Genomic DNA, 27,028 nt, shown 5'->3' on the forward strand with positions numbered 1-27,028 from the left:
AATAGAATCCAACAACACATTAAAAGGATCATACACCATGACCAAGTGGGATTTAACCCAGGGATGCAAGGATTCTTCAATATACGCAAATCAATCAATGTGATACACCATATTAACAAATTGAAGAAGAAAAACCATATGATCATCTCAATAGATGCAGAAAAAGCTTTTGACAAAATTCAACACCATTTATGATAAAAGAAATCTCCAGAAAGTGGGCATAGAGAGAACCTACCTAAAACATAATAAAGGCCATATACGACAAACCCACAGCAAACATCATTCTCAATGGTGAAAAACTGAAAGCATTTCCTCTAAGATCAGGAACAAGACAAGGATGTTCACTCTCACCATTATTATTTAACATAGTTTTGGAAGTCCTAGCCACAGCAATTAGAGAAGAAAAAGAAATAGAAGGAATACAAATTGGAAAAGAAGAAATAAAATTGTCACTGTTTGCAGATGACATGATTCTGTACATAGAGAATCCTAAAGATGCCTCCAGAAAACTACTAGAGCTAATCAATGAATTTGGTAAAGTTCAGGATACAAAATTAATGCACAGAAATCTCTTGCATTCCTGTACACTAATGATGAAACATCTGAAAGAGAAATTAAGGAAACATTCCCATTTACCATTGCAACAAAAACAATAAAATACCTAGGAATAAACCTACCTAGGGAGACAGAAGACCTGTATGCAGAAAACTATAAGACACTGATGAAAGAAATTAAAGATGATTCCAACAGATGGAGACATATACCATGTTCTTGGATTGGAAGAATCAATATTGTGAAAATGACTATACTATCCAAAGCAATCTACAGATTCAATGCAATCTCTATCAAATTACCAATGGCATTTTTTACAGAACTAGAACAAAACATCTTAAAATTTGTATGGAGACACAAAAGACCCCGAATAGCCAAAGCAGTATTGGGGGAAAATTACAGAGCTGGAGGATTCAGACTCCCTGACTTCAGACTATCCTACAAAGCTACAGTAATCAAAACAATATGGTACTGGCACAAAAACAGAAATATAGATCCATGGAACAGGATAGAAAGCCCAGAGATAAACCCATGCACCTATGGTCAACTAATCTTGACAAAGGAGGCAATGATATACAATGGAGAAAAGAGAATCTCTTAAGTAAGTGGTGCTGTTAAAACTAGACAGCTACATGTAAAAGAATGAAATTAGAACACTCCCTAACACCATACACAGAAATGAACTCAAAATGGATTAGAGACCTAAATGTAAGACTAGACACTATAAAACTCCTAGAGGAAAATATAGGAAGAACACTGTTTGACATAAATCACAGCAAGATCTTTTTTGATCCACCTCCAAGAGTAATGGAAATAAAAACAAAAATAGGGTCGTCCCTGGTGGCACAGTTGTTTAGAATCCGCCTGCCAATTCAGGGGACACGGGTTCGAGCCCTTGTCCGGGAAGATCCCACATGCCGCAGAGCAACTAAGCACGTGAGCCACAACTACTGAGCCTGCATGCCACAACTACCGAAGCCAGCACATCTAGAGCCCGTGCTCTGCAACAAAAGAAGCCACCACAATGAGAAGCCCACGCACCGCAACAAAGAGTAACCCCCGCTTGCCGTAACTAGAGAAAGCGCATGCACATCAACAAAGACCCCCACACAGCCAATAAATTAATTAATTAATTTAAGAAAAAAGACAAAAATAAACAAATGCGACCTTATGAAACTTAAAAGCTTTTGCAAAGCAAAGGAAACTACAAACAAGACGAAAAGACAACCCCCAGAATGGGAGAAAATATTTACAAATGAATCCATGGAAAAAGGATTAATCTCCAAAATATATAAACAGTTCATGTAGCTCAATATAAAAAAACAAACAACCCAATCAAAAAACGGGCAGAAGACCTAAATAGACATTTCTCCAAAAAAGACATACAGATGGGCAAGAAGCCCATGAAAAGCTGCTCAACATCACTGATTATTAGAGAAATGCAAATCAAAACTACAATGAGGTATCACCTCACACCAGTTAGATTGGGCATCATCAGAAAATCTACAAACAACAAATGCTGGAGCGGGTGTGGAGAAAAGGGAACCCTCTTACACTGTTGGTGGGAATGTAAATTGATACGGCCACTATGGAGAACAGTATGGAGGTTCCATAAAAACTAAAAATAGAATTAGCATATGACCCAGCAATCCCACTACGGGGCATATACCCTGAGAAAACCATAATTCCAAAAGACACATGCACCCCAATGTTCACTGCAGCACTATTTACAATAGCCAGGTCATGGAAGCAACCTAAGTGCCCATCAACAGACTAATGGATAAAGAAGTTGTGGTACATATATACAATGGAATATCACTCAGCCATAAAAAGGAATGAAATTGGGTCATTTGTAGAGACATGGATGGATCTAGAGACTGTCATGCAGAGTGAAGTAAGTCAGAAAGAGAAAAACAAACATTGTATATTAACGCATGTATGTAGAACCCAGAAAAATGGTACAGATGAACTGGTTTGCAGGGCAGAAATAGAGACACAGATGTAGAGAACAAACGTATGGACACCAAGGGGGGAAAGTGGCAGGGGTGGTGGTGGTGTGATGAATTGGGAGATTGGGATTGACACATATACACTAATATGTATAAAATAGATAACTAATAAGAACCTGCTGTATAAAAAGTAAATAAAATTTAAAAAATAATAATATGATGTTTTAAAAATTGTTCAGGTCAGCAGAGAGTGCTGCTTTTATGGGACTCTGAGGAAAACCCTCAGATGCGTTTTAGAAATATAATGGGGAAAATTACTGGTGCTTGGGAGATTTTGAAATATTGTCCTTGAATTTACAATCCCAGAGAAAATGGATGCTTGATGGGCTTTTCAAAGTTGATTAGGACAAGAGTGGCTTTTTTTTCTCCCAGCTCACATGTGAGAGAATCATTCTGAGGGGGTTTTGGCCATTCCTGCCAACCGTAATTATGGTTGGATTCTAACTGGTACCCTGAGTGAGGCTCAATTCGAGCAATAGACTCAGCAGTAGTGGATGTCCTGAAATGCCCTCTATCCCAACGAGGACCATAATAATATAAAATTTGGATGGCAAGGACTTCCCTGGCAGTCCAGTGGTTAAGACTCTGCACTTCCACTCCAGGGGGCTTGGGTTCGATCCCTGGTTGGGGAACTAAGATCCTGCATGCCATGATGTGCGGCCAAAAAAAAAAAAAAAAAAAAAAATTGGGGTGGCAATTTTCAGTCTGTTACACACCTTTATTAACATCTTAATCCTCACACCACTTAGGGAAACTGAGTCAGTGGAGAAACTAAGGAAGGCTGAGTTCCCCAATACCAGCTACTTAAAGAGTGATCCAGAAACTTGGTGTGCCCATCTGCAACCATGTAAGTATAGGAAATGAGAGCCAGCTTTTAGATACTTTCATAGCAATTTGACAGAATAATGTTATGTCTTATAACAAAAAGAGGTTTATTAAAAAAAAAAAAAAAAAAGCTGGTCTCACAGTCCACAGTGCAGTCAAGATTCAATTGCTCCCCAGCCTCTCCCGCTGACCTCATCTCATACCCAATCTTCTCCACTCATGACACACCAGCCCCAGTGGCCTTCTTTATGTTTCTCGAGCCCACGGAGGCTTCCACCTTATGGCCTTTGAACTCACTCTGCCCTCTGCCTGGGATGTTCTTGCCCACCTCTGTGCCTGGCCGGCTTCTTCTCATTCAACCCACTCCTCAGGGAAGCTTCCCTCACTGGCCACATTAAAGAAGTTACCCAGAACCTCTCTTTCCCACTTCCACGTTTTATTTTCCTCATAGCAGTTATTACTATTAGTTTCTTATTTATGCATTATTTTACTGTTACTCTCTCCCATTAAAATGTAAGAATCTTGTCTTCCTTGTTCAGTGCTGTATCCCACACACCTACGACAGCGCCTGGCACATTGCAGACGCTCAGTATTTAACAAGTGAAGGAAACGATGACAGTGGACAAAATGTCCGGTGCCGCTTGATGCAGGGACCGCTGCTCTACTTATCCGTGAACGACCAAAAACTTGGAGTGTTCTGCAGGCCTTGGAGACGTGCGTCAGTGTATCAGCCTGGCTGTTCCCTTGCTAGGGGGCCGGCATTTGGGCTCACATTTGAAAAAAAGAATTACAGGGCTTGTGCTGAAAATTGCATCTGTCATTACCAGCTGGTTTTTGAGATAGTGAGGAGGGCCACAGAGCTTTCTCATTTTAGGTACAGCTACGATTTCCTAACGCATTTCTCTCAGTGGTGACCCATTTTGAATGACTGTAGTTTGTCTCATTCTTCTTTGAAGTATTGTTCACAGCTTGTGGCCTGTCCTAGTTTGCAGGAGTTTGAAAGTGGGACTGGGAAAGGCTGAAGAGCCCCCTGACATAGCGCAAGAAGGTTAGGTCACTGGTCCCGGCGCTTCACAAGATCATATGATGGACTTTGTAAAGGCTACAGGCAATCACCATTCATGTTCTTCATTCACGAGAATCTCGGAACCTTCCCCAGGGGTCCTCTGGTCCAACTTTCCACCTAGTGCAACACCTTCCATGACACGGCTAACAAACAATTGTCCACCCTTCGAGTGAATAGATGCAACAATATTGCAAGGCAGGCAGCCCATATTTAACCCTGGGAAAACTTTTCTGAGGAGATTTTCCAATAAAATGGATTCTTTCTTTTTCTTTTAAAAACCTTCTCTGCGGGCAGTTGGTAGATATTTTTAAGTTTGGGATTCAGGCCATATGGAGTGTAATATTTAGAAATGTTTAGAGCTATTTCGTCCCTTATGAAAACGAGATTGAGAATAACCTAAGAGAAAATATAACACCATTGGCTTTTCCATTCATAAACACATTCTGCCGGGCGCTTCTCTGACATTCTGTGAGGGGAAGGAGCCTGGAGTTTAAATTCCATTTGCATGTTATCCCACTGTGATAGGAAATTATTTCTCCCCAGCCTACTCTTATCATGCAGATTGCTCTAAAATCAGATTACAGCTGTTTGTTTTGATTGATTAGTTAGTTCTGCCTTTTTAAAAAAAATCACTTATATATTTTATCAGTGAAAATAAGGCCGAGAAAGCAAATACAACACTTCCTTGTAGGTTTCTGAGAGTGTTTTAATGAGAAGCTGGGCAGAAACAACTTCTATATACAGGTGAGACAAACAAAATTTTTTAAATCATGAGTAAATCTGTCAAATAACCCAAGGGGTCACAGAATTTAAGTGCAAATTATTCAGTCTCTGCAGCACTGAGCACCCATTAAAGGCCAGGTTATTCCAGGAGCTGCAGAGGATGAATAGAACTTGAAGTTTGCCCTCAAAGTGCCCAAAGAGGCAGCCTACCCCTCTGCCCTCAACCAGAGAAATCATTTAGTGCGTGCACTTCATGTTCTAACCAAGTGTCATGGGCAACTTACAGGGATAAGAGCAGTAGGGACTCAGCTTTAGGGAGATGCCGTGTATATTCCAGGCTTTGGGACCAGTCATCCTGGTGTAAGTCCCAGCTCAGCACTTACTAGTTTCATGATCTTGGACTTTTTTTTTTTTTTTTTAACCTCTCTGTATTTGTTTCCTCACCGGCCACGTGGCAATACTATTCTTCTTGCAAAGCGGTTGGGAAGATTAGAGATAATATATGTAAAGCCTCTAGAACGGTGTGAAGCCCAGGGTAAGATGCGCCAGCTGCTGGGGTCTGGGTTTGGTTTTCCCTGATCAGTTTCAGCTGGCAGGGAAGGCAACTTTCAGGGATTCCTAAGTTTATCTTGCTGGAAGGTGACCTTGGAGAATCTGCGCCGAGACAAGCTGCAGAAACTTTTTCTGGCCCTTCGTTCCTTAGCAAGGGTTGCAGCTCTGCAGAGGGACTGACTCAGGGCAGGGGCTGAGACCCACGCCGCGCAGACAGACGCCGCGGAGAAGGCGGGTGAGAGGAGGCGAGGGAAGAAAATCCGAGATAATGTGTTTAATTTGATCCGTTCCCTGGAGTCATTAAAATGCATCCTCCCCTGGACTCTGAAATTCTTGAGCTGAAATAATCAGTCCAACAGGCTTTTTGCTGAAGATAGTGGAAGCACACATTATGATGCAGGCGAAATCTCAGACCTGTTGAAATACTGCCCTCTTGTGTTGCGGGATGGCAGCAGCCTCTTTGGGAACCGGCTCAGCCTTCCAGCCTCTTACCAGAGGTGCTAAGAGGTGTTTGGAAGCCTCTCACGCTTCCAAACGAAACCCCCAGGCAAGGCCGACCCAAACGTTCCATCTAATGTGTGAGGTTGGAATGGGAAAGCCAGGAGTCCAAGCCCTTATTCACATGCTAAAGAAACACGAAAATCTCTATCCTTCATTTTCAAGCGGTCCCCAAATGAATTCTGAAGGAATTACTGACCTCTACCGCATCCTCTCAACAAGGGAGAAAAAACGTACTTTAGAGAACTGACAAACTCCAGACAAGAGCTCCCTGTTTCCCTCCCTCTCTGCCTCTACTCTCTAAGAGAGTAGAACTTAAATGTTCACACACACACACACACACACACAGTAAAAAAAAAAATTTAGAACAAGACCTGTTCTTGTAAACACTTAACAGTTGTTATTAGTCATTATTATATTTTTTTGTATGTCTCAGGCTTTATCCTAGGTCCTAGGGATGCAGCTGGGGCAGATAAACATGGTCCCTGCCCTCATGACAGGTACATCCACAAATCCTGGTCTTCAAGCTACTTGGGATCTTATCCACACTGGAGGGCAAAGAAAAATAATGCGCCCAATGTCTAATAAAAAATTCCAAGGCAAAACAATCCATGATAGTTCAAGGCTCACTAGGAAATATTAGTGCCAATTCTCCCTAACAGAGCCAGAATTTCCACAGGTAGGTGTCTGTAGGCCTTGGAGAATTCTTCTTTTCTCAAACATCATTCATGAAACACAATTCTCCTCTTTCCAGTTCCAGGGTTTACCCACATTTTTAGCTAAAGAGAAAGATTAGTCTTGGGGCAGGTGGAATATGGAGCTACGTGGTTTGAGTCATGCTTGTCTTATTCTCCTTGAAATTATATTCCTTTATCTTATAGAATTACTGTCTCTAGGGGCTTCCCTGGTGGTGCAGCGGCTGAGAATCTGCCTGCCAATGCAAGGGACGTGGGTTCCGGCCCTGGTCCGGGAGGATCCCACGTGCCGCGGAGCAACTGAACCCATGTGCCACAGCTACTGAGCCTGCGCTCAAGAGCCTGCAAGCCACAACTACTGAGCCCGTGTGCCGCAACTAGTGAAGCCTGTGCACCTGGAGCCCATGCTTCGCAACAAAGAGAAGCCACCGCAATGAGAGGCCTGCGCACGGCAACGAAGAGTGGCCCCCGCTCGCCGCAACTAGAGAAAGCCCGTGCACAGGAACGAAGACCCAATACAGCCAAAACATAAAAAATAAAATAAAAAAATAGAATTACTGTCTCTAGGAGTCCTCTGCGAAAGTGTGCATGTCCCTGCACATGTAGCCTCATTCCTTATTAGTCATTAACACTCACTGTGAGATTGAGTTGTTAAATCCTTCCTAACTTGATGGCTAAAGCCAGGGAGGTTCAGAATGAGTCCATTTAAAAAAAAAAGTTGACTTTTTCTGACTTTAAAGATAACAAATGCTCATTGTAGAAAACATGGATAGTAGAGAAAATTCTAAAGCAGAAAATTATCCCCACCGTAAGAGAACTCATCTTAACATTTGATACTTCCTTCCAGCCGTGTCGTTATAGATCTTGAGGTCTAGGTAAAATGGTGCCAACCCCATTCCTCTCCTTGTCGAAGTCCAAAGCCCTCCTCTCAATTTCTGCAGATTGAGAAGGTCACTCTTTCATAGTCAGTTCTTACGTTCAGATCTTACCTCCACAAATGCTGTCTCTGCTCTTTGCCAGGTCTACCTCCCTCCCCACAACACGCACACTCATGTATGTGCGCACACACACACACACACACACAACCCCACTCGCATCAAATACTTGTGCCTGTGGCATGCTGAAGGTTGGGGAGAGAAGTATGCGCTGCAGCGAGCAGCTTCAGATAGGACATCCCTCGGGCCCTTCTTACGGTTCTCTGCCGGAGAATCCCCACCTGCCACCGTTGGCCCTACCGCCCTCAGCCTGGGAGGACGTCCCTTGCTCTCCTTGCCTGATCCTGGCCTCATGCAGAGCAATTTAGCCACTTCCTGCTGTTGCTCAAGCTCCTACGAGCTCTCTCATCCCCAGGTCTTCCCTCTAACTCAAGGACTTATATCAGGTTATTTTCTAAAGCGTGGATACTTTGCCCCCTAAGAGGAATATTACTGTCAGCAGTTAAAATAATGCAATTTCCACCCCATTACAGTTTTTAATATTGTGGATATTGTCTGGTTTGGGATTCTTTCTTTTTTTTTTTTATTTACCATTTTAAACTTCTTAAAAAATTATAGTTGATTTATAATGTGTTAGTTTCAGGCTTATAGCTGTTTTGGGGTTCTTTTAAAATTAAATGATATTGTTAGCATTTCACCATGCCAATAAAAGGTGCTCGAAAATTTATATATCACAAAATATTTCATCATCAGGATGAGCTAGTGTTCCAAAGACACGAGAGGGAGCAAGCCTCGATGGACGTAGGAGGACTGAGGTTAGTTACTGGGGAATGTGATGCTCCTATTTCCCCTGGGGAAAAGATGTTAGCTTTTATATATAGATTAGATAAACAACAAGGTCCTCCTGCATAGCACAGAGAACTATATTAAATATCCTATGATAAACCATAACGGAAAAGAATATAAAAAAGAATGTATATATATGTATAACTGAATCACTTTGCTGTACAGCAGACATTAACATAACATTGTAAATCAACTATACTTCCATTAAAAAAAAAAAAACTAAAAATTCTTCTTAGTCTGACACTTAAAAAACTCAAAACCTGCTTCATTTACCATTGTCTCAGGCATCCTCTCCTTGGCCCTGACCCCTGTTCTTCCACTTTGTCTAATTTTTGCTACAGACTCTCCTTTTGGGATCTGTTTCATCTCTCTCGACCACCCCTTTTGAATCTGATGCTGTGGCCTGTCCCTGGATTCCTAAGCCTTTGCCCTGGCATTTGCTTTAGACCCCCCCTTGTTCCATGTCCTCAAGCCACAGGCCAGCCCTATTTTCCTACTATTCTGATTCTCTATCTCTACGTACCAAACCCCCTCAAAATTTCACGGTACCACAATAACATTCATCTGTTCTTGATTCTGCAATTTGAGCCAGTCTCACAGGTGTAGTTTGCCTCTGCTCCGTGGTCTGGCAGCTGGGGCAGCCTGACTGAAGTGGGAGGGTCCACTTCCAGGATGGCCTTACTCACTTAGCTGGCAGGTTGGCATGGGCTGACAGCTGGGGCTCAGCTGGGGCTGTCAGCCAGGGCCTTGAGTTCTCCTCCTTGTGGCCTTTCCAGATGGCAAGGTTGAGATTCTCCTGCCATGGCCATCTGAGTGAGGACAGTTGAACTTCCTTCATGAAAGCTGGTCTCCTCCAAAGAGCAAAAGTAGAAGCTGCCAGGCCCTTGTAATGCCTGGGTTTAGAAGTCCCAGAACATCTCTTCCACTACGTTGTATCTGTCAAAGGAGTCACTAGGTCAGATTCAAAGGGAGGGGAAGTAGATTCCCCTTCTTGATGGGAGAGTTGCACATGGAACGAGAGGTAGTGTTGCGGCCATCTCTGGAGATACAATGTACCGCCCACCCATGCCATACCCATTCCCATCCCTAACTTTCAGAACCTCAGCACAAAAATGAGAGTTGTGGAACTCTCTATAGAGACTTTGGACAGAAAGACTGTTTTGGTAGACTTCATGAAGTATCGTGCCTGATTAATTAATGGCTGTGAGATAGTACAATTCTTTCTCTCTCTAGGCTGAGAGCATTCTAGGTCAATGCTCTTTGGCACCTGTCCTCTCTCTCCCATGATTAACTTTCTTCCCTGTACTGTGGCAATGTGTGGGGTGTTTTAAATTGCCCATTTCAGATTAGAATCAATTCCTGTTTGTACTCTGAACTGGAAATAGTTTTTCCCTTGATCTATGCCGTGACTCGTAATTTAACACCCTTCAACCTTCACCTGTAAACAGAAGTTCACTGGCCTTGTAGGGGTTCACTGATATCCACAAGGCCTCCAGAATCCAAGCCTGTTAACACTTGGGCATGCAACTTTACACTTATATCCCCAGAACAAAGCAAATGAGAGTCTCTCATACCTGAGTGGTATGTTTATAAACATAGAAGCTAGTTTTCCACTTACTGCTGCTGTGTAACAAACTGCCCCAAGATTTTGTGGCCCAAAACCACAACCATTTTACAATCTCTTACAGTTTACATAACAAGAACTCAGTCAGGCTTGACTGGGCAATTCTTTTGCTTCCTGTGTCATACTTCGAGGTTACTCAGTGATGTCCAACTGGCAAATGGAATGGTTCAGAGGCTCCAAGATGGGGTCACTCACATGTCTGGCTGGACAGCTGGGTTCAGTTGGCACTGCCAACTTGGAGTCCTACATGTGGCCTCTCTGGCACAGCGGTCTCAGGGTAACTATGCTTCTTACCTGGAGGCTGGCAAGTGTTCCAAGAGAACCAGACAAAAGCTGTGTGGCCTTTCTGCAGTTAGCCTTGCAAGTCACACACATCACTTCGGACACATGCTATTCATCACTAGAAAGTCATTGGGCAGTCCAGATTCAAGGGAGACACCACCTCTTGATGGGGGATAATAAGGTCATGCTGTAAAAGAGCTTGTGGGACATGTGATATTGTTTCCATTGTCTTTGGAACACGCCATCTGCCGTAACCAATCCGGACCTCAGCAAGAGTGAAGTTAGATGAAGTTGCCCCTCCATTCCTGCAGATCCAGCCCCATGTTTCTCCTCCTGTTGCCCTTACCCACAAATTCCCCCCAGCCCCAGATTCTACTTTGCTTTCCTGACATTTCCTGGTACTTTCTCTCATACAGAACTTACATATTTTGTGTCCCACTTCCTCCTGACCCCATTAGATGACTGGAGGCAGCACTTTGCAGTGGAAAGGGTGTTGAACTGAAAAGGCACATCCCAATGCTTCCAGCAGTGAGCTAGGTTAGCCTAGGCAACTCAAAACTATTGCAGTTTTCTCATGTACACTGGAATACTGGAAGTGGGTTTGGGGGATAAGACAAAACCACCTTCAACGTCAATTCTAATCATTCCAAATCTAATCTGACAATTATATGCCAACAAATTCAACAACCTAAAAGAAATGGACAAGTTCCTAGAAACATACAGTCCACCATAACTGAATCAAGAGAAAAGAGATAATTTGAACAGACCTATCACTAGAAGTGAAATAGAATCTGTAATAAAAACAAAAAACCTCCCTACAAACAAAAGTCCAGGACCAGATGGTTTCACAGGTGAATTCTACCAGACATAAAAGAACTTTTACTGATTCTTCTCAAACTTTTCCAAAAGATTGAAGCAGAGGGAACACTCCCAAAGACATTCTATGAAGCTGCCATCACACTGATATCAAAACCAGACAAAGACACCACCAAAAAAGGAAATTACAAGCCAATATTTTTGATGAATATAGATGTAAAAATTCTCAACAAAATATTAGCAAACCGAATCCAACAACATATAAAGAAGATCATACACCACGACCACGTTGGGTTCATCCCAGGGTCACACGGATGTTTCAACGTACAAAAATCAATCAATGTGATAAACCACATCAACAAAAGAAAAGATAAAAACCATGTGATCATCTCAATAGATGCAGAAAAAACATTGGATAAAATTCAACATCCATTTATGACAAAAACTCGTACCAAAATGGGTATAGAGGGAACATCTCTCAACATAATAACAGCTATTTATGACAAACCCACAGCCAATATAATACTCAAAGGTGAAAAGCAAAATCTAATCTGAGTTAAGGAATAAATGGATAACCACAAAAGATGACCATTTAACCCTACTAAAAATGTTTACTTATCATCTACCTTAAACAATTCTGGGTTACTATAGGAGAGAGGAGTTTGAATGTTCATTGGCAGGTAAAAATAAGTAAAAAGTTAGCAAAAATATGAAAAATGCCACTGAATGACTAACCATGAATGGCTCATTGCAAATAAGTAATCTAGGGAATGTATTCTAAGTTCCTTCAGTAATGTGATAGTTCACTGAATGCTAACATGGTTGTGGAGGTGACACTCTACTACAAGCACTGACCCAGGGATGTATGTTCTTTCCAGTTAGTAGTTATATAGTAGTTATACTGTCTGGAACATGTGACCATGGTAGAAGAAGTAGGAGTGGAGAGAATGGGGGATCACACAGGCAGTTTTATATTCAACCCGGAAGTGGAGCATGTCACTCCTTCCCACATCTTATTGGCCAAAATGCTGTCACATGGTTTGAACCCACCTGTGACAGAGTCTGGGAAACATAGTTTTTCTTTGTGCCTGGAGAAAGAGAAATTGATTGGTAAACATTTAACAACTGACAGGACCACTTACAAATGAGCTGTTCCTTGTTTCTATCTTAACATCATTTGTTGTTTGGGGCAATTTAAAGAGCTATTTATTGTACAACCAGTTGGATTCCATAATCCCGATCTCTTCTTGATGGCTAAAATAGCCAGAACATGGTGTATGGAAGTACATACACACACATTCTCTCTCTCCACTCTCTCTCCCCTTCTCTCTTTTTGCTAGCAGCAAATGTGTTAACATCATTGTTGAGTTGGGTATATTAATAATGGGTCCCCATAAAAAGCATAGCTCAATATCAAACACTGGGCTGTGCTTTACTTTTTTTGTCTGTTTGTTCTATATTTGTTTTTTATTATACTTAATAAATTCCACTAAGTTTCTCCTACTTTTTTTTTTTACTTTTTTTAATAGATCTTTATTGGAGTATAATTGCTTCACAATACTGTGTTAGTTTCTGTTATATAACAATGTGAATCAGCCATATGCATACATATATCCCCATATCCCCTCCCTTTTGAGCCTCCCTCCCACCCTCCCTATCCCATCCCTCTAGGTCATCGCAAAGCACCGAGCTGATCTCCCTGTGCTATGCGGCTGCTTCCCACTAGCTAACTATTTTACATTCGGTAGTGTATATATGTCACTGCTACTCTAACTTTGCCCCAGCTTCCCCCTCCACCCCTGTGTCCTCAAGTCCATTCCCTATGTCTACATCTTTATTCCTGCCCTGCCACTAGGTTCATCAGTACCTTTTTTTTTTTTTAGATTCCATATATATGCGTTAGCATACTGTATTTGTTTTTCTCTTTTTTTTAGTGATTTATTTATTTTGTTTAAACACCTTTATTGGAGTACAATTGCTTTACAGTAGTGTGTTAATTTCTGCTTTATAACAAAGTGAATCAGCTATACATATACATATATCCCCATAACTCCTCCCTCTTGTGTCTCCCTCCCACCCTCCCTATCCCACCCCTCTAGGTGGTCACAAAGCACGGAGCTGATCTCCCTGTGCTATGCGGCTGCTTCCCACTAGCTACCTATTTTACATTTGGTAGTGTATATATGTCCATGCCACTCTTTCACTTCATCCCAGCTTACCCTTTCCCCCTCCCTGTGTCCTCAAGTCCATTCTCTACATCTGCGTCTTTATTCCTGTCCTGCCCCTAGGTTCGTCAGAACTTTTTTTTTCTTCTTTTAGATTCCATACATATGTGTTAGCATACGGTATTTGTTTTTCTCTTTCCGACTTACTTCACTCTGTATGACAGACTCCATCCACCTCACTACAAACAACTCAATTTCATTCCTTTTTATGGCTGTTGTGCTTTACTTTCGTGCATTACCTCAATTGATCTACACAAAATTATGCGAGACAGTCATTAATTATTATTCTCATTTTACAGAGGGAATGAAACTCGAGTGAGATGATTTGCTCAAAGTCATACAACGACAGATTGGCAGGGCTGGGACTCCTATCTGAGTCCATCTGCCTCTTGAACCAGTGCTCTTAACTGCTGTACTGTACTGACCTCCCATTTGTAAAGACATTGCCAGAGTGAAGAGGAAGAAAAGCCCATGGGGAAGGAATTTCAGGCTTTTCTGATCTTACACCCACACTGGTTCTAAGTGTGACTCTCTGACCCACCCAACGGTCTTGCATACATCACCTGGACTGAAGCCACACGTTGCCCAGCTTTATGTTGTGTGGTGGGATGATGTTCTCATTGCTCTGCTCTGCCTCAAAGCTCGCACCCTTTTCCACCCTGGCTCGTGGAATGATCCCAGTGTGGAGTATGGCTATAAAACAACACGGACCACACTTGCTCATGCTTGGTATATTGCCATATGCTGTCTTTAAATCCTTACATGTGCGGTTTTATCTCTCCACCAAGAGGGTAAAAGCTTAAGACCAAAGTTGTGCATTTCCCCCAGCACCTAGCACAGTACAAGGCACAGCAGAGGCATCTGAGGAACGCTTGCCGGTACAGGGTGGGCAGCCCTGACGTCACCTCTGTACCTCAGTTTCCTCCTCTGTAACATGAAGGGCTTTGGCAGGAAAAGATCTAAGGGCTCACCCAGCTCTATGATTCTACACATCACTGGGCATTGCTCTTCAAGGGCACCCTGTCCAAAAGCCTCATAAATTTTTCCTGCAAAGCCAAAGTCACTGTATGGTCACAGGGCAAGTAAAGTCACATACTCACCAGCTAACCTTTCCAAATTCATGCGACTATAACTGAGTTTCCATAAAGGAAATTGCATTTTAAAGTGACAAGAAGCCATTATTATAAAATGACTAATAATGCAGCAAAGAGCCGTAACGTGATTCTGGCCCAAGTCATTAATCAATTGGTGCACTTTAATGAGGAGCTTCCTTATGCCTGTCGCTAGTCATTTATTCAAATCAAGTAAATATTGTCCACTGAAAAAGTACAGAGTGATTTATTAAGGAAGTGAGCAGATCACATTTCTTAGAGAAATTTCACAATGAAGGATTCTTTCAACAAAGTGTTTTCAAGGTGTCGGGTGGGCTTTTTTTTTTTTTCTTTTTGCTGTATGCGGGCCTCTCACTGTTGTGGTCTCTCCCGTTGCGGAGCACAGGCTCCAGACGCGCAGGCTCAGCGGCCATGGCTCACGGGCCCAGCCGCTCCGTGGCATGTGGGATTTTCCCAGACCGGGGCACGAACCCGTGTCCCCTGCATCGGCAGGCGGACTCTCAACCACTGCGCCACCAGGGAAGCCCCCAGGTGGGCTTTATGGGCTGTGTGATGTGTTTGCTCATCTTGGGGCCTCATTGGGTTCTGTCTCATGGCCTAAGGCAGTGAGGTTCAAGGCAACCTCCCTGTCTCATGGGTCAGCTGCTCTCACACATGGGACAACTCCATTCAAGAGGCAATAGTGTGGGGACAAAGACCCTGACACACACTTGTACTTTCTTTGAACTCAATGGCTTGTCTCCCTTTCTGGTTTATCAAATAAGTAGTCACTTTGCAGAACCACAAGCCTCAAACTTAGGTGGGTTTCATCGGGATGTGATGGCATCTCCTAGAAGGATGTGCTATTTCGGGCTTATTCTGTAGCTGTTATCACCACCACAAGAAGAGGATGAATAGAGGCAGGATAGTTCTAGGACCCGCAACCAATAACCTTTTGCTGCTTAGAAGGAAATGCTCAAAACAATCTCAACTGCGAGGCTTCTGGAAAACTACACGTGATGATCCACTTTATCACTAGCCAGGATATAATAATAGCTGGAGGTCAGAGCAATCAGTCGGTGCCAAGTTAGGACAAAATTTAGACCAGGTTATATCCACTCAATGGCAAAACATCTAGTAAATTCACGTAATTTTTCTTAAAGCACATCCTTTAAGTTCAAGTAAGCAGTTGATTTCTTTCCTTTCATATGGGCTGTTGCAACATCCTAGAAACACTGCCTGGGACTTCTCTCAGGAGTTTTGCGATCTGATTTTGCAAACTGGCTTCAAATATACACAAACACACACTCGGAGACACACACACCAATACACAGGCAAAAAGCCTCTTCCCTTTTTGCTGTGTCCTCCAAACACCTGCAGGATTCCTTGACCACACCCCCTCCCACAGAATGAATATTTTCAAGGTCTCTACAAGTAAGGAAGAGTGTACCTCTTTCCTTTTGAAGAAATGATGGCACTAGAAGGGAGGCTCAAAAAACAAAAACAGAAAAGGAGGCACTACATGGGCAGCTTCGTAACGCATTCCACCTTCATTCTCATCATAATTTATTAGCACTCTCAAATGAAAAATGAATGACTTTAGCAGTGGATTCATTGGTGAAGGAACGCTTTGTATAAATGTTTCTTTACAATCTGTCCTTCCTGCTGGCATTCACTGAGACTCCCTGAGTGTGTGTCACCACAAACTTTACCTCCTAAGGGTCCTCTGACCCGCCCGTTTCTCTCCATCTCCACTCCTTCACCAGCAGGACTATAACAGTCTCATAACCACTCTCCCCACTTCTGTATTTGCCCCACTTCTCCTCACAGCAGGCACAACGAGCTGGATAAGCCCCATAGGTTGATTCTCAGAGCTCTTTAGACCCAGTTGAATCCTTCATATGGACGACAAAGTCATCTTTCGGCCTGTATCTCTTCAACCCCATCTCTCCCTGATCCCCCATGTTTCTTTTTTGTATGTGTGTGGATTTCTTTTTTTTTAACATCTTTATTGGAGTATAATTGCTTTACAATGGTGTGTTAATTTCGCTTTATAACAAAGTGAATCAGTTATACGTATACATATGTTCCCATATCTCTTCCCTCTTGCGTCTCCCTCCCTCCCACCCTCCCTATCGCACCCCTCTAGGTGGTCACAAAGCACCGAGCTGATCTCCCTGTGCCATGCGGCTGCTTCCCACTAGCTATCTATTTTACGTTTGGTAGTGTATATATGTCCATGCCTCTCTCTCGCTTTGTCCCAGCTTACCCTTCCCCCTCCCCATGTCTTCAAGTCCGTTCTCTGGTAGGTCTGTGTCTTTATTCCCGTCTTACCCCTAGGTTCTTCATGACATTTTTTTTTTCTTAGATTCCATATATATGTGTTAGCGCACGGTATTTGTTTTTTACTCAGCAAAGAAACCAGGCTCTTTTAGGTCCTTCACAGAACCAGCATCCTCCCTCCCCTCAGCCTTTGCCTAGCCTGCTCTCCCACGCTCACCCCCTTCCCATCGTGCTCCCGTTCCCCCTTCAGGCCTCCGTTTAAGTGTTACCTCCCTGGGGAAGCCTTTCCTTCCTCACAAGACTAAGTTAGTCCTCCTATTTTATTTCCTCATAGTACACTGTGCTTTTCCTTCATAGCATTTCTCAGTTGCAATGAATAACTCTTTGCTCGTGAGATTCATAGCCTGTCATCAATACAGCAGAAAAGCCCAGGGCCTGGGTTCTGGAGTCAGACCGCACAACTCCGATCTTAGCTCTGCCGTTTACTGACGTCCTGGGCAAATCACATCACTTCTCTGGCTTCTGATTCTTCATCTGCCAAACAGGGTTAATAATAACATCTATTTCGTGGGGTCACTTTGGACATTAGATGAGTTAGCAAGTAGCCCATGCCTGGCATATCGTAAGCACTCCATAAACACAGGAAGAAAACCTTAGTAAGTACCCAATACTTATTTACTGAAAGAACGAATGCTTTTCACATAAGGTGAGGATAACAGCCTTTGTCCTGCCAACCACTCGAGACGGATATAAGATGAAATAAATTACTAAGTGTGAAAAGGCTCTAACTTGTTAGGTTCTACAGACGTGGAGTCCTGCCATTGCTGTTTACACTTTCCAGTCCTAAGCCTTATCTCGCTTGACCAAAAAAAAATCTCAGTGATCTGATTTTTTTTTTTTTTTACAAGAGCAAGGTTGAAGCAGAAATGGATGTTCCATTGTCTTCTATGCGAAGAAGTTTTCCCAGAAGCGCAAAGACCACATCACCCTCATTCCCACCAAAGAGAGGCACCATGGGAAGCACAAAACTCCTTCCCAGGAGGGTGCAGAGAAAGCAGGGGCAAGGAAACTTCCTTAAGCTCTGCTTGTACTGTGTAAACACAGTCTCTGAAGCCCAGGGGCTGACTGGCTAGCACTTTATCCCCTGGGGAAAATATTAGCCCTTAGCAAATGAATGGACCTTGAAGTTTTTCTTCAGGGGAACAAGTACTATTTAAATCTCTGCAACAGCTGAATGCTAACGTACAGCCTTGGCAGGAGCAGTGAAGGTATACTGTAATACATGATATAGGCCCCTAATTAACCAAGCTACTCCCAAGCCTGTCCACAGCCAGTGCACTTCCTCTAATTTAATTCAGTGCCACATGGAAGTATATATTCCTGCTATGAATAGAGTTCTAGAGGTTTATGGATTTTAAGGGTTGGAAGGCATCTTAGAGTCACTGAACCCAAAAGCCTGTTCCATGCACATCCATGATTCTCTCCTTGATATGTGGCCAAGTTGCGGGTCTCAGCCTTCCTGGATGGGGTCCCCTTGCACAAGGATAGGCTGGCCCCAGGCTGAGGTCCTACCTGATCTACCCAGTGAGGCTCTGGGAAGAGAGTGGAGAGCCCAGTGAAACAGCAGTGACACAGCCAAGGTGTGTCGTTAGAACCAAGAAAGGATGCTGGAGGCAAAGGAGAAAGGTGAAGATTTTAACAAGGGAGAAACAGAGAAAAGTAAGACATGGACACAACGGGAGATGGTGGCGAGAGATCATCCCCCAAACCGGGCAAGGACTCCTTTCAGATACATACCCACACGTCCTGGGGTGAAATCACAAGCCAGGTTGAAGTCTTCAGGGGTACAAACCACCCCCAAACAATGAGAACTGAAGGGGACAGTGAAATATCATTTAAAGACACTGAATGACACGCTGGATTGGGAGTCAGGAGCCCTGGTTTCCAGGTCTGACCCTGCCATGTGAGCCTTTGAGAAAGGATTCAATCAGGGTGGAGAGATTTCACAGTTGTCAAAGCACTCCCAACGCTGGCCAGTAGACACGGGGCTGAGGGATTTTCTATTAAAGCTGGTGTGGTTGGTACTTCCCTTCCTGATCAAGAAGGTCCACACACAGCTGCCCCCAGACCCCAGCTGGCTATGACAAGTAAATATTTTATAGCGTGAGTGTCCTAGAGAGAGGACGTCTAACAGGAAATGGCAAAAGACCCTCTTAGTAGAATGCCTTTCTCACAAGTCTCCTAAGCATCGTTCTAAATGTCACCACATATAAACCCCCTTGATCATTTTATTGGAATCGTGCCTCTCAGAGGCCCCTCTGACTGCGGCCCCAGCTGCTGCTCTGAAATCCATCACCGAGTTGTGAGGAGGCCACACCGCCTCCAGGCTGCTCTCAGCCACGACGGAGCATGACGGGGTACTGAGGCAGGCCAATCCCTGGAAGATGCTGGACGCCTCTAACTGCCGATTTTGACTTGAGGACACCCAACAAGCAGTCTAAGACGCTTCCATCCAACCTGACTTTCCTCCCTCCAGGGGGGTCAGATCTGCATCTCAGACCGACAGGCTTCCCACCACCCCCTGTTTCCCCCTCCCACCTTCCTCACAGGTGTTTCCCTAATGAATCTCTCACACCTGTCATCCCCCCTAGGTGCCTGCTTCCCAGATGCAGCACCATTAGTAACCACTTCTAGTTGAATGAGTGATTGACTGTTTCTCATGGAATTGTTCAGCCCATTCAGTTAGAGCCATCAGAGAGTCCAGGGAAACGTTTTTAAAAGGTGTTACTGGGCTTCCCTGGTGGCGCAGTGGTTGAGAGTCTGCCTGCCAATGCAGGGGACACGGGTTCGAGCCCTGGTCGGGGAAGATCCCACATGCCGTGGAGCAACTAGGCCCGTGTGCCACAACTACTGAGCCTGAGCTCTAGAGCCCGTGAGCCACAACTACTGAGCCTGCGCGTCTGGAGCTTGTGCTCCGCAACAAGAGAGGCCGCGATAGTGAGAGGCCCGTGCACCGCGATGAAGAGTGGCCCCGGCTCGCCGCAACTGGAGAAAGCCCTCGCACAGAAACGAAGACCCAACACAGCCATAAATTAATTAATTAATTAATGTTTTAAAAAGGTGTTACTAGCTGAACTCATGTAGAGACTTGTGTATAGAGCTGACAGTGGGTGTCCTTCTCTAGGGTCCTCGTCTATTGACTGATTTGTATTAAGGCTTAAAAGATTTCTGGGGCTAGAACTCAAACAGTATCAATGCCTGGGGGTCAGGCACAAACGGAGTGAGGGGTCAGGCACAAACGGAGTGAGCTGGAGGAATAAAAAGAAGCCGGATTAGAACGAGGCACTGGGTGCCTGTGAAGCAAACACCAGTGGACTAGTGGCTGTCATTTGAAGCTGCCCCCTCCGAGCAGCCCTCCCAGAGTTTGCCTGCCTTGGCGTAGGGATGGGGAGTACTGTTTGTATAAAAGCAAAAGCACTGACCCTCATGCATCGCTGGTAGGAACGGACAAGGTGGAACTGCTGTGGAAATCTGTCTGGCAGTTCCTCAAAAAGCTAAATTTAGAATAACCACAAGATCCAGCATTCTAGTCCTAAGCATATACCCAGAGGAATCGAAAGCAAGGACTCAGACAGACACTTGGACACCAATGGTCATAGCGGCATCATTCACAATAACCAAAAGGTGGAAACAATCCGTGTCCATCAATGGATGAATGGATAAACAAAATGTGATACGTCCGTACAATGGAATATCATTCCACCAGAAAAAGGAATGAAGCTCTGGCACATGCTGTAAACTACATGAACCTTGAAAATATTACGCTAAATGAAAGGATCCAGACACAGAAACATAAATATTGTATCGTTCCACTTATATGAAGTACCTAGAGTAGGCAATTCCATAGAGACAGAAAGTAGATTAGAGGTTACCAGTAGAGGGGAGGAAGAAACAGGGAGTTATTTTTTAATAGTTAAGAGTTTCTGTTTGGGGGTGACTTTAAAAGTTTTGGAAAGAGATAGTGTGATGGTTGCACAAAATTTTGAGTGTAGTCGATGCCACTGAATCATACACTTAAAAACTGTTGAGATGGAAAATTTTGTCACATATGTTTTTGCTATTTAAAAATTAATATACCCAAAAATTGAACTTTCCATGGGCAAATTTTATGATATATGAATTATATCTCAATAAAGCCGTTTTTTAAAAAGTGAAAGCACTATAGCAGCCCTGGGCCTATGCAAATTTGCTGCTGAACCCAAGGGTCAAATCCAAGCAAGAGGGTGGCTGTTTCCCTGCCCATTGACGAGGTGATGCAGTACAAGGGCCCAAGAGCAGGGCAGGTGACATTTCCTGAGCAGGTAGGCAGCCCCAGTGGTGTGCGTGTTGACCTGGGGAAGCACCTGGACAGAGGCTTGGAGTGAATGAGGCACAGAGGGTGCCCTGAGGGGTAAGAGCAGTTCACACATCACCCTAGGCAGCCTGTGTTGTTTCCCATATTGATTCTTAAGAGAAGTGTGCCCCCTGTGAGCCTCCTTAAGGTAGCCGTTGTGGGTGGAAGCTTGAAAGGGGGCAGATGTTTCTAATTCCACTGGTGAGGGCTATCAAGCCAGCTAAACCACAATGTGCACATCAACGTGACCCCAATCACACCCGACATCATTTGTCCCCCCATGTGGTCCATCCAGGGATACTTGGTACACAAGCGAAGTCAGGGATTAATACAATTATTTAGATGACTTAAAAAATAAGAAAGGATGAGGTAGGAGGAATGGGGAGACTGGGATTGACACATATACATTATTGATACTATGTATAAAATAGACAGCTGATGGGAACATACTGTATAGCACAGGGAACTCTACCTAATGCACTGTGGAAACCTAAATGAGAGGGAAGTCCGAAAGGGAGGGGATATCTGTATGCGTAGGGCTGATTCATTTTGTTGTGCAGTGGGGGCTAACACAACATTGTCAAGCAACCATACGCCAATAAAAATTAATAAAAAATAAAAAGAAAGGAAATTTGCCTAGTTATCTGAATTTCCTATTTTTATCCATTTCTAGTACAGGGGGTACACCCACGGAGTGCAAGCAAATGTGGAAAATAAGCCGATTTTTATCAACGTGGAAAGATATCTGGACCGTGTAAAAGACAGACTCATAAACCTGACTGTGAACCCATAACTTCTATCAGCATTTGAAAAGAAAGAATGAATCTGCATGTTCCAGATTCTAGAAGGACACAAAATTATTGAGGTAAGTATAATGATGTTAAAATAGGTCTCTGCATTCTCAGTGTTGGCCATGCTTTCTCCCATCCAATGTCCATGTTAATGTAAGAAACAATGGACAGACTGTCATTACAATTCTGAAACACCTACCTGTCTGCTGCTTTAATGCACTGGAATTGAGGTATTTGGATCTCCATAAACATATAAGCTACATATATGGCACAGCTAACAGGCCTAAGCATTATGGGAAAACTGATTATTTGTGATTATTGTTACTGCCAATGCATGTTTTGTTTTTAATTTTTGGAAAAGACAATACGTGCAATTAAACATGGGGTTATAGAAGAAATTCTCCCCCTCAGCCCTTCCTTAGAAACACCACTGCTGCCAATTCCTCCCAGGTACTCAATATGACTTTCAACAATGCTAAAAGTTTCTCTGCACTTGCGACAGATCAGTAGTCATCCTTAGGGAGACATACCTCTCTTCAGATGGGTATTTTGCCCACAAACACAAATATGTGTATTTGTAAACACATAAACACACACAGGTTAATTGAAAGTCTCTTAACAGATTGGAAGAAAAACATAACAATGGATTTATCACTGTCTACATGTAGAAAAGAAAAATCTCAAAGTTTATGGAATTCAAAGCACTTAACCATATTATTAATGATTGAAAGAATTTCTCTGGCTGTGTTTCATTTTTAAAGAGCAGAGTTGTCCTGTGGATGTAAATGCACTCCCTTAGTGACTTGTATTCCACATTCTGTGCATGTGTGTAGAAATATCCACACAAAATAACTATAGCTTTTAAACCATTTTTCTCCTGGTCCATTACTCCGCAGGTGTAATTTGAGTAGGCATTGATGATGCTAAACACCATAGTTTAGAAGATGTTAAAGCAAGCTTATCAGAGCTCACATAGAGAAACAAATTAGGCAAACTGAAGTAATTTGAGCTAATGAACTTTGATTCCAAACATCCAGATCAATTAAGCTTCAAGTACTTGCTTGAGCTCCTGCTGTGTAAGGCAGCCGGGAGCTATTGTCTAGAGGAAGAGGCTAGGAGAGCTGATTGAGAAGGTCTGAAAATAAACGTGACAGATCCGTGCAGTGCTTCATGGATGTATTTCTCAGGCCTTACTGTTTGAGGATCACATCATATGGAAATGCATCCACGGGGACCCTGCTCATAGGAGTCTTATAGGAGGCTGGAAACAACAAGACTCAAGATACGCAGTGGTGAAAGGTTTGGTAGTGTTTCTAATGTACTTGTTGTATATGGGCAAACAAACTGAAAGAGAGAACTCTGGTAACATGAGCAAGAGATGGGCTCAGAGGGGATCTGCCTGTTTCCATGGATGGAAAGTAAAGTAGAGAGCTCAGAACTTCTGGGTCCTGAAGGTTGAAAAATGAAACTGTGCCCATCTACCACCTGTAAAAGATAAAACTGAATAGAATATCCTTTGGAATAGAAAGACCTTTTACTACTACATCTCAGGGTGAAGATCAAACCAAGGGTGTCACCAGCAAACCGATTAAGACTTCTGATGGGATTAAGGCGGCTCCCAGTAATTTTTTTCCCATTGGGAAAAATAGATCAGGGAAAAGAGATCAAGAGTATGTTCCCATGGAAGCATGATACGCTCAAAGTACCTGTAATTAAGTCTAGAGAGAGAAGTATGTCTCGAAGAAAATAGTGGCTATGTCTACTGAAACATGGATTCAACCAGAATCAAATAGATTAAACAAACACAACGAAGTGTCTGAGAGAGTTATACTGTCGAAAGTGCCGCTAGCCGGTGACCACTTGAAATACCAAACAACCCTTGGGCCAATTTTTCTAGGGGCAAGAATGTGATGTATTCAGGAGGGAAGTAAATATATGTGATCAATGATGGATTATGGTGGATGGAACTATTGTTCTCAATTACTTGCTACTGGCTTCTAATAGGATGATTTATCCTCATTCATTTTTCAGTCATGTGAGTCATCTGTGCACCCTCGGCAGGGAAAATATGTCTCCACCTTGCATGTTTGGATACGGATATGATTTGGTCAATGAAACGCGAGGGCATGCACATGTCTGAGCAAAAGCTTTAAATGTGACTTCATGGTTTGTGTTGCACTCTCTGGCTCTGCCTTCACCATAAGAAAAACACAGTCCAGAAAAGGGCTACTCAGCCTAGAACGAGAAGTCATACTGAGTCCAGCCAAGTCAAGCAGAGCCACGGTTGAACCATAGCCTTCATGTGACATTAACAGGAAATACGTGTTTGTGGTAAGGCATTTAGATATTGGAGTTATTTGCTACTGTAGAGAGAGTTGATAATACAGGAGTCATCAGTGTATAGGTAACGTATTTAAGGCCACAGAACTCAACGCCATCACTTAGGGAGTGAGCGTAGATAAAGAAAAAGACTGAGCCCAGGGAAGAGGAGAGGCCAGGAAAACAGAATGAAAAGCCATGGACAAAGATATCAGAGGAAAGTCACAACAGAGTGAGCTAGAGGCCAGTTTAAAAAAAAAAAAAGTGCTTTATGAAAATGGGCGAAGACGGTGATGTGAAATAAACCTGAGGGTACCTGAAAGAAAAAGACACAGAAATGACATTAAATTTAGCAAGAGGGAGAATATTGATGACTTTGACTAAGATGATCTCAGCGAATTGTGGAAAAAATTAACTGGCAAGAATTGGATAGAATATGAGGTGAGAACTGGTGGCCGTAGTACAAGTGACATTTTTAAAATAAATTTTCCATAAACAGAAGCAGAGAGATGGAGAGGTAACTGGAATGAGTTGAGAGGTTTAGGAAATTCGGTTTTATTTTGTTTTCCAGATGAGAACAAATACAGAAGGTTTGCATGTTGATGGGGAAAATCCAATAGAAAGCCATCATTTCAAAGAGAATATGATAAACTAATTGATGCTCAGATGAGTGATGACTATTGCCAGATTTTATATTTTAGTTTTTACATTGATATTGTTTACCATTGCCAGAAATCCAAAGAAAAATATTAAAATCCTGCAACGCCAATTATTCTCTTCCCCCCAATTCCTTAAGGATCCAAAAGGAGCCACAGACAATGAGTAACAAATAATTTACATGGTTGTTCAAGTGCCCAATACACCAGTTCAAAGGCCTAATAATGGTTGACTAAGACCTCCTTCAAGTCCTGAATCTATTTCTTGGGATCTTAATCTCTCTAGAAAACTTCAGGAAGAAAGTCAGTCAAAGACAGTGGTCAGAATCCAAGTGGTCTTGAATCCATTTACACATCCCCGTAGAGCGGAAGAGAGAGCAAAGGAGAAGGAGCTATGTTTGCACTTATGTCACAGCGCCCCATCCATTACCCATTAAGGCCCAGTCAACGTCTTGAGTTCCAAAAATTCACACTAGTGACTCTTCTACCCTTAAAGGGGCAGCCAGCAAGGGTGTGGGCAGAGTCGGTCATGATATGGCAAGCTCTCCTCGACCTGCATAGGTGGATGACTGGGCTATCCTCCATGGGCAACTCATTCATATCCAACTGGCAACCTCTGCAAGACCATATCCTAATCCAAAGGCACGGCCTTCAGAGTGGAAATTTCAGACGTGGAGGCACAGGACTGACAGAAAGACTGGGGCTAATGCTCTGAGGCCCTCCATCCTCCCTCAGAGTAAAGCTGGCTCACCCGAAGTTCTGTCTCCTTTGGGACCCTTACACACCCATCATGTACAGGTTCTTCACTATAAAGCTTCCATAAAGCTCCCTTATGACGTCTGCTCTCTCCCTCCCAGGAAGTTTGGAATATTCTCTTTCGAAACAGCCCATAATTATCAAATCACTTGATTTTTACTGCAAAGAAAGAATAATTGCACCAGAATCCAGTGACCATGCTTTTTGGGTGGCTCAAAGGGAATTTCAGAATTCAGAATTAATTCGGCGATAAGAGAGAACAGGAGGCATGCTTTAGTGTATTAATTCATGCCAAGTTCAAACTCATTGTGAGTAATTATGCCATTAATTCAAGGCAGGAGGAGAACTATTGTGACTGCAACATATTTCTAAGCAAATAAAGAAAAACGTCGCTTCTCTCCTTTAACTAATGCTCTGAATAGAGCTACCTTATAATAATACTTTTATTTATTTATAAGGCATAAATTCCCTAGAGCTCAATAGACTACGGGATAAGCAAAATGTTAGTTAAAGAGGAAAAACAGAACTTTTCTAGCTAATTCTGAAACAAAACATTAGACAGGGAAAATGACTAAGGAGAGAAGCTGAAAATTTAAGGAGAGCATGGAAAAGGGCTAAAAGGAAAAGGCCGTGATGTGGCTTTTTCATTTCCCTCTCCCCTTCTACGGCACACTCTCCCCACTGTGACTCAGACAGGTAGCAGTCTGGAGGAGAAAAGTTTCAGGCATATTTAATCTTCCTTTGCTGTCAAGGTGTTGCAGGTCAGCCTGCCCCTTTCCCCCCTTCCAGATGCCCTTCCAGTGCATGTAGAGTTTATTGAGCATAGAAGAACTGGGGGATCAGTGTGGTTTCCCACCCATACCCTCTTAGGGTGGATCAGAAATGCACTGGGTGGCCTGTGTGGGCCTTCCAGCTTCACCGTGTTGAACAGGATACTGGGGATGGACAGAAAGTCAGCAGTATGGGAGGGCGGTTCACATGTCCTCTGGGACCAGAAGGAAGGGGGTCAAGGTCCACTGCAGGCAGGCCCCCATGTGCAAGGAGTTGCAGAGGCAACAGGGAGCAGTCCACACTGTTCAGACGCTGGCCCT

This window comes from Grampus griseus, assembly GCF_964374135.1.
Source record: "Grampus griseus genome assembly, chromosome: 2".
NCBI lineage: Eukaryota > Metazoa > Chordata > Mammalia > Artiodactyla > Delphinidae > Grampus > Grampus griseus.